Source organism: Oreochromis niloticus, linkage group LG5, assembly GCF_001858045.2.
Source record: "Oreochromis niloticus isolate F11D_XX linkage group LG5, O_niloticus_UMD_NMBU, whole genome shotgun sequence".
NCBI classification, from domain to species: Eukaryota; Metazoa; Chordata; class Actinopteri; order Cichliformes; family Cichlidae; genus Oreochromis; species Oreochromis niloticus.
This window is the reverse complement of record NC_031970.2, coordinates 33,117,182-33,131,565: the sequence shown is the minus strand read 5'-3', so window position 1 is coordinate 33,131,565 and position 14,384 is coordinate 33,117,182. Positions and strand designations below refer to the sequence as shown.

Below are 14,384 nucleotides of genomic sequence, written 5' to 3'. Positions count from 1 at the left end.
GGTGTATTTTCTTTCACTTCACCATCTGCCTGGTCTAATCTACAAGGTCATTTAAATCCCTATTCTCGCTTGACCTCAGATCAAATTGTAATAATCACTCAGGCTTGGCATATAATGCTAAAAAATATGAAGGTGTGTCACAAAGGCAAAAAAACTATCACTTTCATAACTGTTTGATGCCTCAAATCAACTCAGCAGAATGTACCTTGTAAACGTGTTAAGAGTTACTCTTATTCACAGAAATCTCCAACGTTGCATTAATGCCACAGTGATGCACGTCAAAAGCAAACCTTTCATTTGCTAACTCAATTTAAAGTGTTATATTACGCAAAGTCTTTTTTTCAGATGCATGTACGTGTCAACACACTGCAAACTCAAATGCTCATTTGACTCATTTATTTAGATTGGCTTTTAACTAGATTTGTGCTGTATGTTTGATTGTGCTGTTATATGTTTAATTGTTTTATATTATTCTTTGTGGTTTTTATCCTGTGAAAAGTGCTATGTAAATCAATAAAGTAAAGTAATGTACTTAAATTAAGTACTGTAAACTTAATTTTTTTAAAAACAGCCCTACTAACTTAAATAGCTTAAGTTCATCTATCATTTCCTTTCATTTAAGTTAGTTTAACTTATCATGTTTGATCGACTTTAGCTATTTTTGCATATTAAGTATCTGCTACTATAATAATACAAATATTATTTCGTTTTACTAATTGATCTAAATTAAATGGCAGACATTTGATTCCTGGGGTCAATTTGACCCCAAACATAAACGATATTAGTCTTTGGTCTCATATAACAGCTGGATTGATTTAGATTCTGAGAGAAGACAGTGGAGTAAAACTAAATAACACCTAATATAAACCAGCTTTCTGATGTAGATGATTATGATGATGCATTGAAGAGGAGATTTCTCATAAAATCATCCTGTAAATTAGTGGATTAGTTTACGATCACTCTCTCTCATTCATCCAGGACGAGTCTATTGAATCAGATCAAAGATGTTGCAGCGGCCCCAAGAACTTTTTAGGGCTTACAGTGCAGGAATGTATGTGGTGAGTTTTACATAAGTAAAACAACACTATACAAGAACAGGCACAATGTACAGTAAGTGCACAGTGACAATTAAACCTATGAAAAGCAATGTATTCTAAAATAATAGAGCGCATGGTAAACAGCCAAAAATTGAACAATGTTAAATTAGCAAATTAATATTCAAACACAACTAAAGCTTCATGGTACGACCACTGAGCAGCAGGAAACACGATAAAGCCAGTGCACTAACGCTGCACACAAAACTCCAGAAAGAGATATTTCTGTTCCTGAAGCAGAAAAAAAAGAGTGGTCAGGTTTCAGCTTATGAGGCTCATCACTTAGCTGACTGGCATCTGTTCTTTGGGATTTCTCAGTAAAACCAAAACTAATGAGGAAATTTGATCTTGTTAGCGCTGGCCACACTTATCACATGCGTTCTGCTAAAAGTCATTCCAGGTAGTGTGCAGACTGTAATATTAACTTAATGCGCCTTGGCTGTAGAAGTAGGCTGAATTTGTATTGAATTTGTTACCTAGAAGTTATTTATAAAAATGAATGCCTCTAATTGCTGATTTTTCTAACGTCTTCCCACCCTTTCCATCGTGCTGAGTTCTGAGCACTGCCAAAACGTGTGTCCTGCACGCAATACTGCACCTAAACCCATATCGTGAAGACACACAGGCGGTGCTGAAACACCATTATCTCTATGTGAGAAATGCGTTAAATTAGGGGAGAAGACGTTTACAAGACTGGGAGCTGAAGGCTGCTGGAGGCAGTCCTAAGTGCTGCTATTGGGACCTTGGTAGATGTGATATACAGCGATAATAATTTTGACCAAAAAATGTAGCGTTTTATTTAAACAAATATGTCTGGAGTTTATTCGAAATTACGTGGCCGTGGCTGAAAAATGAAACCATCAAAAAACATGTCTGCAACTGAAGATCCTTCACTGACCACTTGGGTCATTCAGTCCTCAGAGAGGTGGTACTGCAGACAATAAACACACTATTTTCCTTTCTTCATGATAACTATATCATCTCTGCTGATTTAACATCCCTGAACTTGACCTCTCAACTGTGTTTTAAGTGTTGGTTCCCCTGGATAAATTTGCTAATCAATGTTACCATTAATTAGCCGTATCTGTGTAACACACACAAATAATCTAGGCACCAAAATAGTTATTGTTAGGCTCCTAACCAATGCAGTAACTGTTTAGTGTTCAGCTCTAAACAAACAAAATACAAAAGTATGTCTGGTTCCTGTTCAAATCACTCTTTTTGTGACTACTTGCAATTTGGTACGTACTATTTTCTGTCCACAGTTCACAATAGTTGAAAGGAAAGAGTGCAGCCTACTTTCCATCAGTACTTTTAACACAGTTATGTATATATCTATATATTTTTAACTGAATGAAGGACTTGTTGTCACGGGCTGGGTCTCTGATCCAGCGTTTTGAGTTTATTCGTTATCTTTGACTCTCTTTTGTTAGTATTTTAGGTCTGTCAAGCTGGTGTTATCATGTCTACGTTTCCATGTTTTCTCTTTATTCTCTTTATTCTTTATTTCAAAAGAGTCTTTTGTTCTTTTGTCATTGTTTTTAGTTTCTCTTCCCTGTGATGTCATTATGTTTAATTTCAGTCAGCTATTTCCCCATGTGTTCTCACTTCCCCTGATCACCTCCTGTGTATTTAAGTCCTCTGTTTTCCGTATTTCATTGTCAGGTCATCTGTTATACTTACCTTCATAGTTACCTTCATAGTCTTCATAGTCTTTGTCATAGTTTCACAGTGTGTTTCGTGGTTGTCATAGTTGTTCATAGTTTTTCTTAGTTTCATGTTTACTGCTGACTTCCAGCCAAATAAAGGTTCGCCTTTTGTTCTACCTGCAACTCCTCTCTCCGCATCTGCTTCTGGGTCTTGTTCACAACACATCGGCGTACCCCACCGTGACACTTATATTGAAGTGTGGGCCGATGACTTTACTAGTGTGGACAACCCTGATGACTCATTTGAGCACTTCTACATCTTTATGCACAAACAATATTCTGATAGACAGTCTCCATGCTCTTATTTTGAAAAAACAGTCGCTGCTAACCAGCATCCTTTTCTGTGTGTCCCAGCTGGCTTGGCTTGCTGGCTGGCTGTCTGGTTGTTGTGGTTGTCTTTGATATCATTCAGCTGCTTCAGTCTGCTGGCTCCAATGTCTTAGGCTGCTGCTGCCAACAGCAGTCCTGGTTCTGTTTTGTGAGCAGGACAGTCACCGTGACCAGAACCCACAGCAGGTTCAGAACTGGTTCTTGTGCCACTACGCTGCACTCAACAAGCCTGCGGAGCAGAACAAAGACTACTTGCTGCAGTTGGAGTCCATCCACGATATCAAGACTGGTTCAGAGGTAGCTGATTAGAGCTCCACAATAACACGCACAAAAAGAAGACTATAAATCTGCAGGAAACACTGATGATAGCATACTTCAATTCTGCTTTTTCCTCACCTAACTCGGCGTCCTTCACCGAACTGCGATTTCCTTTCAGACTACAGTGTCTGTGTTTATCATTAAACTTCTACACAACATGTATTTAATCTTACGCTTTATCAAAGCTCAGTGAGATCTGTGCTACACCGCACGCCACTAAAGCACGAGGAGCTCCGCTGTGCCGCTCAGACGTGAAGTTGTGCTTCATTTTAATTAGTGCACCGAGAAGGTGTGATAAGCTACTTCTTATCCACGTTCAAAGCCTCGAGAACTGATGGCTCCAAATTTGCTGATTGGTATTTAATCTGCAATTTATATAATTACTAACAACATATGTTGTCTCCTGTTGTAATAACTGTGAAGGAGGAAAAAAACGCCGAGGTCAAACCGACAATCATCTCTATCTTGTATTGTTGATCAAAATAACGTATTAAGCACCTGTTAAATATGCATGTAAACAATACAAGTAATAAATAATAAGCTCTCTGAAAACAAAGCAGCTGTCACCACTGTCTGCAATACAATTGAAATTCCAGAGCAAGCACAGGTGTGTCTCAGTGAACAGATTGTGAATAGCGTCTCTTTTATATTTATGAAATTGGTTATGAGTAATCTCAACCAAAATGCTCTTGGAAAAAAAACAAGAGATAAAATGCAAAGTTATGAAATATTTTTTGATTCTGGAGCAGGAAAACTATCAAAAGTATCCTGTTTAGTCTGCACAAAATCATCTGAAGGAGCGACATGAATAAATCTGTGGTCACTTTATCCTCCCATTGCATTTTATAATCAATATCCAAACAGCAGCAGAGTGCTGTGCAACGCCTGATGCGACATGCCTCTCAACGTGGAGACTCTGTGGACCTGCCGAGTTCTCATCGCCGGGAATGTCCACTCACACAAAGTAATGAGATCATCCTGGGTGAAGTGATGCTGAAAATGAATCATCTCCTCCCTATCCCCAAATGGCACAGTGGGTACATTTCTCCTGAACCTTGCACTTCGAGGCCATCCATCCTTCACCACCACGGAGGGCTCCGGCTTCACTCATCAAAGCCACAACGCACCGTCATCCAACCTCACTGACGACAGCACCTGGCAGGGAGCTCGCGCTTAATCCAATCACAGCCAAACAGGTCGAACCCAGCAAGCGCATTCCTATAAGAGATATTATGATCTTTCCATTTTGGGTGCTTATTCACTTGAGGATTAAATTCAACCGCAAACTGTACAAGCCGAGGTCCAGTTATTGTTTGGCCTGGTGAAGATCTATATTTGTTGATAAAGGTACGTCAGCCCTGTAGATACACAGTAATACCCCTGTATCTTCAGGACATGTTTTCTATTAAGAGAAAGTGGCTATTTCAGGTAACACAATTTTACTCAGAGACAAAAGTCTACGAACATTCCTGTGGGTTATGAAATCACAATGCGCAATGAGAGGTGGGGTTGAAGGATGGCCACGGACTTCATCCATTAGACCTCGCAGCCTAGTTTTTATGCTGCCCCGATATTAGGACAAAGCACATTGATGAATTCCTGCTAGTGGAGGCTTTCTTTTTTCAGGGCACAAACATAAACAATAAGAAAAAAGGAGGTTGCAAGCTGGCCACGAAGATAAAGCTTAATCTATCACACCTCAGTAAGTGTCACAGAAAAAGAGTTTAAAGGTTTAGAATAATCACAGATGTCAGAAGCTATTTTTCACTGCATACGGGATATGAGTTGTCTTGGAAATATGTCTTGAGGAGCCACGCTGAGAGCAAAGCTGGGGCTGGGACTGCTGCCCGGGTAACTCAGGGGGGAAATGGAGCAGGTCACAGGGCCAGATGAGTGACAGAGCCGCAGGAGACAAAAATCAACACAGCCAGGCTGCCGGGACAGACACCCAACAGCGAGCAAACAGGCCTTTGACCAGGTGACCTGCTGCAGAAGGGAGGGGAGGGGGGAGTGTACACCAAATGTTCTAAAAGCTGAGACCTCTATTTGTGATGTGCGACTCACCCCGGTCACGTCACGTGAATGAGCCCATCGTGCCTATTTGACATGCAAATTCTCCCATAAAAGACCAGGAAGAGCCACGCGGCTGTCGAGGTACCGGTTTATTGAAAGTGTAAGCGGCTCATCACATGATCAGTTCATTGCAAATCCATTTAGTGCGCAGTGCATTAATCACGCTGCAGGCTGCCAAGGTTCAACATTTATGCTACTCTGTAGATTACAAGAGAGGGGTGTTGGAAATTCTGCTTAATCACAAGGAAGCTCTCGTTATTTTCTCTCTGCTTTCATTCATTTTTCCCAGTGCTCCGTGTGGTCTTACATACGTGCTCAAACAGGCATGATAGAGAAGCATGGGAGTAATAGAGCATGTGCAACACATCTGCAAAGAGGTTTTGGCTTCTCTCTAAAGCTAGGCTTTGCATTCACTGCGTTTAAAGGCGTATTACTGGACCATTTGTGGGGGGAAAAAGCTTGCTGTACAGTAGATATAGATATCATTATGAGATTCTCAATCTTCCCATCAAACTCCCAGTGGGCTCTCTCAATTACATTCTTCTCGTAGAGCTGCGCTGAGTGGGGTTCTGACATTATATTTGGCGCTAATGTAATGTTACCACTGCACAAGACTGCATTACCTAAAGGTTATATGAATTAACCCAGTTGCAAAAATAGCACGCAAATGCACACAGAGCAGCCACTCTGTGCATGCCACCCATATCTACCTCGACGCATGCTTACTTAATAGATTAATAGCTCTCCATCACGAGCGGTGCACAAAGAAAAGCTGATTGTCAAAAGCGATCACAATCATTTAGCGGTTGTCAAACTTGATCAGAAGCAGCCTTATCCACTGAAGCATTGGCTGAGCGCTGAATACATGTATATTAATAATAAAAGGGGTTTGCATCAAGAATCAAGAAGCGCATGGATTCATAGAACATCACACACACATATAGTTCGTCAATATCAGATAAGGCTCCAGACAGGATTTGATGGATGGAGGTGCCAGGGGGAAAATCATTTTTGCTAACTTATCCTAGCTGATGTGAATAAGAAGGAGCGATGGGAAGTTCACAGGATGCAACAAAGCAGGTAGCGACACAGGATGCAATGTACTGTACTTTAGATACATACAGCACAAGGACAAGAGGACTGTCCTCCAGTTTTGCAAGTGCACAGCAAAGGTGGATACTGGAAAACACCAACCAGCATGATTCTGCAGCCTACGCGACTGATAATAAAGTACCTCGTTGTACCTTTAGGGGCACAGCGGCTTCTCAGTGGGGCAGTAACTTCCAAGAGCCAAAGATTGTACTTCTAGTAATATGTACTTTATACCCTTGTGGTTTGTACTTCACAGCAACAGGACTTCCAGTGGTAATTTTGTATCTCAATAAAATCTTATAAAAATAAACTTTTGAATCATCCTAAAAATTAAGTATCCATTCATTTATTTTATGTGTTTTTATTCAATTCAATTCAATTGTATTTATACAGCGCCAAATCACAACAACAGTTACCTCAAGGCACTTTATATTGTAAGGTAGACCCTACAATAATACATACAGAGAAAAACCCAACAATCATATGACCCCCTATGAGCAAGCACTTTGGCGACAGTGGGAAGGAAAAACTCCCTTTTAACAGGAAGAAACCTCCGGCAGAACCAGGCTCAGGGAGGGGCGGGGCCATCTGCTGCGACCAGTGTTCGTTTTTACAGTTGAAGCAGGCTAATTGTGCCAATGTCCACTTGAAAATCTAGCTATCTCATGTCTACGCCTACAGCCTGCTTAGATTAACCACTTAACCAACGTTTATGTTTTTGTGGGAGGAAACTGGAGGAAAAATCCACCAGACACGAGGAGAACAAAGGCTATAGAAAAAGGCCCCAAAATCTTCTAGGTGACAGTGTCAACCAGAAGACAAGCACAGGTGTGATTTTTATTTTAAAAACTATGAAAACAGCAAAAAAGGAAGAAAATTTATAGTTTGTCTGTTTCTTTTTGTATTTGCATGAATACAGACCATCTCCTGATACTCCACAGTTCAACTGTGCTTTTGCTGCTCGGGAACATTCTGCATATACACCATTTTGGTGCTTGAAAAGGTACACATAATTACCTTGAAGTCCAGTAATTAGCTCTATGGGGGTGCATTTGTTTAGATGGTACCTGCAGGCACAGAAAATTACTTCTGCTAAATCCTCATTTCTGAGAGTTAAAAAAAGTGTAGCACTCGTGGCTGCAGTTAGGGTGGACTGTGAAGGGAAGCGACACCGCTGCCAGTGGGCTTCTCAGTGCTCGCATAAAAAAGTAAAATATAATATCGAGCTTCTTTGAGGTAAACACTAAACTTCACATGGCAGATGTATGTGCATTAGTTCACTTAGCATTACAGATCAATGATATTTAAGCAAAATGAGACATGAAGTGTTTGCTTCTGCATACATGACTAAAATCACATTCTGCATGAGTAACTATTAGCTGCATATATTGGGAGGAAAAGCGCTGTAAGGGCGAGGGATAAAACACAGACTCCTATCACAGAAGTTTCCTATTACAGATAGTAAAATCCATACACTCCTCAAAGGCACAAAGCTGCTCTAAAGACTGCACAGCATTTCCTGAAAGTCTAATGTGTTCTTAGTCAGGAAAAACTAGCACTTTATGCAAGTCAATGTTTCATCTGACCGACCGGCTGCCAATCTCACAAAAATCCTGACTGAGAAAACATGCATTTGGAAAAAAAATTTGTGTGGTCTAAAAAAAACGCAAGCTTTAGGTTTCCCATTTCAATGATGAGCTGATATTCCACCTGAATATCATCTATTTAAGAGTTTGCAGTTTGCTATTCAACTGTCTGTGTGACGGGTTCATCTTACAGCCTTTCTATCGGTGCAGTGCAGCTTTCGCTCGACTTCAAGCAAAGTCTGTTTTTTGAAAACATGCACTGCCGTTAATGCATTCGTGACGCCAGCACAACAGAGGATTTGTTGGAGGAAACTGAGCTCGGCTCCTGCCTTCCTTCCATGGTATTATCCTCAATCATCTTTCAGCCACACCACAGAGTCTGACTGAGAAGCCTGTTTGCAAATTTCCAAACTTCACTGAGGTATACTGGCGGTTTGTGCAGATATTGAGTACGTGTTACCTTAAACTGTGAATAGCATTTGTTTTGTGAGCGCTTAGCTGTTCTCTTTTTATATTGCCTCAGTCACGCTGGGCTGGCGTACACCTACTGACTCAGATATCATTATAAAACCGAACTCTGCGTGAGCTATCACTTATTGAGATGTCCGAAAAATATCTAAACAGGCACAAAAAGCATTAATAAGAAAACGATCAATGATAAAAATGAAGATAAGGGTTAATTTGTGGGTTGGCCATCTTCCAAAGGAGACAAGCAATTAAAGTGTGTGTGCAAAATCCTGATACAATTACTGATGAGTGCAGAGCCAGGCCTAAATGAATAATTGATTGTAAAAGCTATTGTCGAGGAAATCAACAACAGAAGCAGGAATTATTTATGACATTGTATTTAAGTTCATAGATGCACCATATAGACTTTCCTGCACTTGGGCTATTTTTAGCGGGAGAGGATGCAAAAGAAAAAGATAAAAGTAGCTCCCAGTTCTGTACAGTACATCCATACAGTACATGGTAATTTCACTCGCTATCCTTCAAAGCAGTGAAAGTGAGGCCTCTGATTTATTCATAAGCCATGCTTCTTCTGCCAGGGAGCATTAGACAAAGGCAGATCACACAAAGGTAACAATTCTGCTGAGAAAAGCGAACTACAAATCAAAACAAATCAAACCAGGGTGAGAGCGGTTTACTGTGATGCTCCAGCAAAGCGCAGGCTAGCCAAGCACTGCAGCTTCTGGGATCAACAGTTGGAAAGTAAAACTCTGGTATTGAGCAACTGAAGGCAGGATTGTTTGGACAGCTGTTAGTGGGGTTTCTTTCATTAATTCTAATGCTACAACACACAGTGCACCTCAGTGGCTTTAAGGCTTCTTGCAGGTTCATGTCAGGAATAATTCAACATGATTCCAGCTGCACAGGCTCCATCAAGCTTCTGTCAGTTTCTATCAGAGAGTGAAGGTCATCACTCTGTCCTGCTTACCTGGTCTCCTACAGCCCCCACCACGTGTCCTCCTCCTCTTCTCTCAATCCCTATTGACTGCTGTGGTTGATGACCACAAACACTAAGCCTATTTGAGTCCCTGAACTGGTTAAGCAGAAATTAGATGGATGGGCAAAATGCTTCCTCAAAGCATCTCAAAAGTTGGACTTGAATATTATATATTTTAAATTTAGAACACATTACTGTCTGCAAGAACTAAAATTAGCCATGTAAAAAAAGAAAGAAAGAGCACACTGAATTTTAAACTATCTGATCTTCTGACCAACCAGTTCATTTCCCTTCTGCATTATTAAATGGCTTTCCCATTCACTGCTTGCTTCTGACGTTTTAATTCTAAGCTTTTAAACTGGTTGATTCCTTTAAAATGATTCATTAGATGCATGACCAGCACAATCCGCTCCTGATAGACACCAGCCAATCAATAATCACAATAATCAACTGACAACAATTAGATTAAAAGGCAGCACTTTGTCAGGCATTTGTTTTCTTTTTATTAGCAGTGTTATCTTGACCAAAAGGTTACTTTTAATGAAGAAAAATGACTTCTAATCCAGAGCTCGTGGCTTATACGCCCCACAGGTATGATCCATATTTGTCTGTGCACTCCTCCCTTCTATAGTAACGCAAATCAATCCAGCGTTGCTACAAACACCCAACTCAGGGAGACATGATATGCATAAAGATATAGATTTTTCAACATATTAGCACCTAACCTGTTCATAAAAGAGTACAATCAATACATTAGCAGAGTCTACCAATTTATATTTAAGGTAACATTCCAATTTTAACTATCAATAAATAATGCTGCATATAGTTTCTGTATTACTGAGGAGTGTCAGGAGACATATAGATAACCTATAATTTAGTTCCACATATTAAAAAAAAAACGGTGTGCTTTACAGATTTCAACATTATTGTTTATTGACTGTTGGGGTCATAATATATTATTATGACCACATCATAATATTCACATATATAATTTAATATTATAGTATTAAAAATATAGTGTTATTATTAATGATTTGTTATATCATTATTAATTGGGATTGGTTTCAAACTTGTAAGGAGTTTTGTAGTAGAACATGGCGATAAACATTATATTGACTGTTTTAAATTGTATTTAGCATACATTTGCCACACTGACACATAAATTGTATCAAAAACATACTCTTTCATGATAGGAAGCCAACCTAAAAGCAACATGTACATTTCTTCACTTCCTAACATGGACATTGATGACACTAACCTGCGAGCTAAGAGAGCAGTTAGCATTATAGAGATGCTCAAGCTAGCATTAGCATCTTTCACAATTATTATTGCTCTCCTCTAGCTCTATTTTGGTCTCCACCAGCTACTGCAACTACCTACATGCTAAAAAGCGCTTTCATTTCATTCATGAAACAGTTTTATCAGATATTTTTAAGGACAATGACTCAACAACAGCAGTGAGATAGAGAATCATTTCACTAACTGTTAATTTGACCTGTTAAAATGTATGCTAGCAACATTCTGTAGAGCTGTAGAGAATGAAATGTTGGCTGATTATTTTTCTACAAGAAAAAAATGTTCATATTCTGCTTTGCCATTTTACAAATGGTAGATATAAAAATATTGATGAGGGCAGCTTTAAAATCATTATATTCAATAACCGCTTCCCTTGCCTGAGTGAATTTAAATGCCTGCACTGTGCAGAAGCATTTAATATACATGCAAGATCATAAATTTTATATTTACAAGGTGGTCACGTAGTTACTTCACACTCAAAAAACAGTCGAGTTGTGGTTGTTTGAGGGTGTAGTTTCTCCTCTAGGAATAAGCCATCACCTTTAAGTGTGAAATTCATCAGTAAAACGCAACATAACCATGTCACAGTATGCACTGGCTGCCTGTCTGGCTTGTGGCCAAGGAAGCAGTTGACTTGGAGAGCAGAAGCGACTGACAGATGCCTGAGCAGCAACACAGCATTCATCAAGGCATCTGCAGGCTGTGAATACCGAAGTGGCCTCTGCTTGCATCCACCTGCAGCTATTAAGACTGCCAAATCCCAGGCACGAGAGGAGCTGGCTGAAGCAGTATTCCAGTATCACAGACCTGACCCTGCTAGACAACAGTCAGCTCTGGGTGTTAAACCACCCCATCCGCTCCATACATCACTGTTATCTCTATCACCCCTGTGAAGATTAGCCTTCAGCCAGCACTGCCTACCTCTTCATACTGCTGCTGTTGAGCAAAAACCCAGAGAGCCCAGACAACACGAGGTGATAACCCCCAAAAAACAAGGTTTATACTTTGAAATGTGAGGAAGCGCCACAGTGTGTACAAGATACTTGCCTTTCCTTTCTCCTCCACTTAAATGCAGTGTGCAACGATCTCTAATCAGTCTTCATGTAAAATCGCATTATTAAAACTTTCTAAATCCGGTATTTTCACATTATTTATTACTGTGTTCATGCCTGTTGAGTAAATTAATGGGAGGTTAAAAGATTCATTATCTTGTTTGGATTTCCCACAACAACAGAAAAACCTACCTCGAGCTGCTTAGACCCTAAATTGCATTCATTTATATTTTTGCAGGACTGAACTTTATGTCCAGTTCCCAAAAAGTTGATTCTGTTCAGCTGGACGTAGCCTTTTCAGTGGGAGAAACATTTCGTCACTAATCAAAGTGACTTCTTCAGTCAAGACCAATGATGAACAGAATAGACTTTTTGGGATTTTTTACTTGGATGATGGAGCGTGCATCAAGACATTTATGTCCAGTTGTATTTCATGCAGACTACCTCTGTATTCAGGGCAAAATAATTTTGTTTCTTTAAGTACTGCAGTGTTGCCTCAGTGTTTTGGATGAGGGTAGCCTGGTGGCCAAACTGTGCCTGCCTCTGTCATTATGTGGTGATGAGGACATGAAGGGGCCATATGTATTCTCCTGATGACCCTCCTGAGAGTAATCGGTAGGGCTACGGGAACGTGGCAGGTTTATTAAGTCAGTGCTTAGAAATTAAGCCACAAAGTGGCTTATTAATCATCATTTTCACTGGACTAAGTGACAGAGGAGTGTGATCACTGAATACAATTTGGGAGGGCTGCATTTGAATGAAAATGGCTAATGGCATTTTTATTATGCTTTAGTGCCCTTCCTGGGGAGGAGAGGGGTGAATAAGTGTGTGCGTGTATGAATGTGTGTGTGTTTGTGTTTGTTGGGGGGGGGATTTTCTACATCCTTGTATGACAGCACAACTGCCAGCACTAATGGCTTTAGACGTCTAAAGACAGAGGTGAGGTAAATATTGGTTACAGCTCTTCCAAACTGAGGGCACTGCAGGACGAGCGCATACTGACTGTAGGTGCGCACCATTATTTCACGGTAAGTGTAGGCTTTGGGAGCATTCATTAACAAGTTGTTTGCAAAAAAAACTCATTTTCAAGCATTACTTCCACTACTACAGTTGGGCTCTATTCAGTCGCTTTCAGTGAGGAAAACGGTATTTCTCGAAGAAAGCCCCGGTTTCCAATCTGACACCTCGCTGGCAGGTGCATTATCCGCTCGAACCTGGTGATCTAAATAGTTGGAATTTGCAAAGCGCGCTTTGCTTCTGTCTCTGCCACCAATCCTGCATCCAGCCACTGCTCGTGAGCATCTTGGAGCCCACGAGGAGCGGGGAACCTGCCTTCTTCACACGGCGTTCTGCTGAAACCGCTCTCATTTTAACAGTGAGCTGCACCCGCACTGGAATGCGCAGAGATCCACGGAACACACTGTTAACTGTTAACTTTCCTTACAAAAAATATTTTAAGAGGATATAGCAAAGCACACCTTCTCCTCACCAACACGATAACTGCGCAAACGCACGATAAAGGCAGAGGATTTTGTCAACGTGCAGGCGGGACACACAGGAAACAGCACAAAGACCCCACACTGCTGAGTGGCATAATAACTTTGACAGATCCCTTACCTGTTCAGGAGCGGAGACACGAGCGTGAGCAGAGGAGAGAGGACAGAGAGGGTATCGGGCAGAGCGCCGAGCCACACAGCCTGCACTGTGGATGAAAGAACTGCCAGACGTCCCAGCAGTGAACTCCAAAGTGTGTCTGTCTTTTTACCACGGCAATAACGGACAGTGAGATTCAGACCACTCCCCCGTTGTATCAAATTATTTCCAACTGTTTCCTCCTGATCACAGGCATCTCATTTAAGGCTCATTTTAGGAGCAGGTCTAACAAAATGACAGCGTGCTTCTGTTCTGCAGCGTGCAGTGCCTTTAACAATAATGGGAAAGTGAATCAGAGGAAATGTGCAAGTTGGCTATGTGATATTATCGCCTGCCTGGCTCTGTCAACACGCGGATCACGCGTCAGTTATTATCATTATTATTCCATCTATTTTCTTAGTTAAAACCAACCATACTAATAATAATATGCATATTTAGGCTGCCGAAACAAACGACACATATCCTCACCTTGTGAACCTATTTAAACATCCAGCAGTTACCAAGCAACGCTGGCATTTTTTATTATTTATTTATTTATTTATTTATTTATTTGAGGGCATGTTTCTGGTCAGCAGGTGAACCTAAGTCCAGTACTCCTTTTCCTTTAGGCAGTCAGCAGGTCAATGTGGCCTCCCCCTTCAATGATCCAGAGCAGAGCAGATCACACAGTAAACTTCAAGTTTGTATCAGTTTGTATCAGGTCTCTGAGCTTTTGGTAAGTGGGTGAGAGGGTCTTC

At 40.7% G+C, this 14,384-nt stretch overlaps 1 protein-coding gene across 3 annotated transcripts in view; it reads right to left on the bottom strand.

The window, feature by feature from the left end:
* The window catches only part of cntn6 (contactin 6), a 136,799-nt gene extending 122,792 nt beyond the window's left edge, over positions 1-14,007 (bottom strand). For 2 of the 3 annotated variants that reach the window (XM_025907487.1, XM_025907485.1), the window contains exon 1: positions 13,612-14,007. The gene's annotated coding sequence lies outside the window, so the exon portion shown is untranslated. The remainder of the gene's footprint in view (positions 1-13,611) is intronic. The other variant, XM_013270023.3, reaches the window with a different exon arrangement.
* Positions 14,008-14,384: the final 377 nt, after the last annotated feature.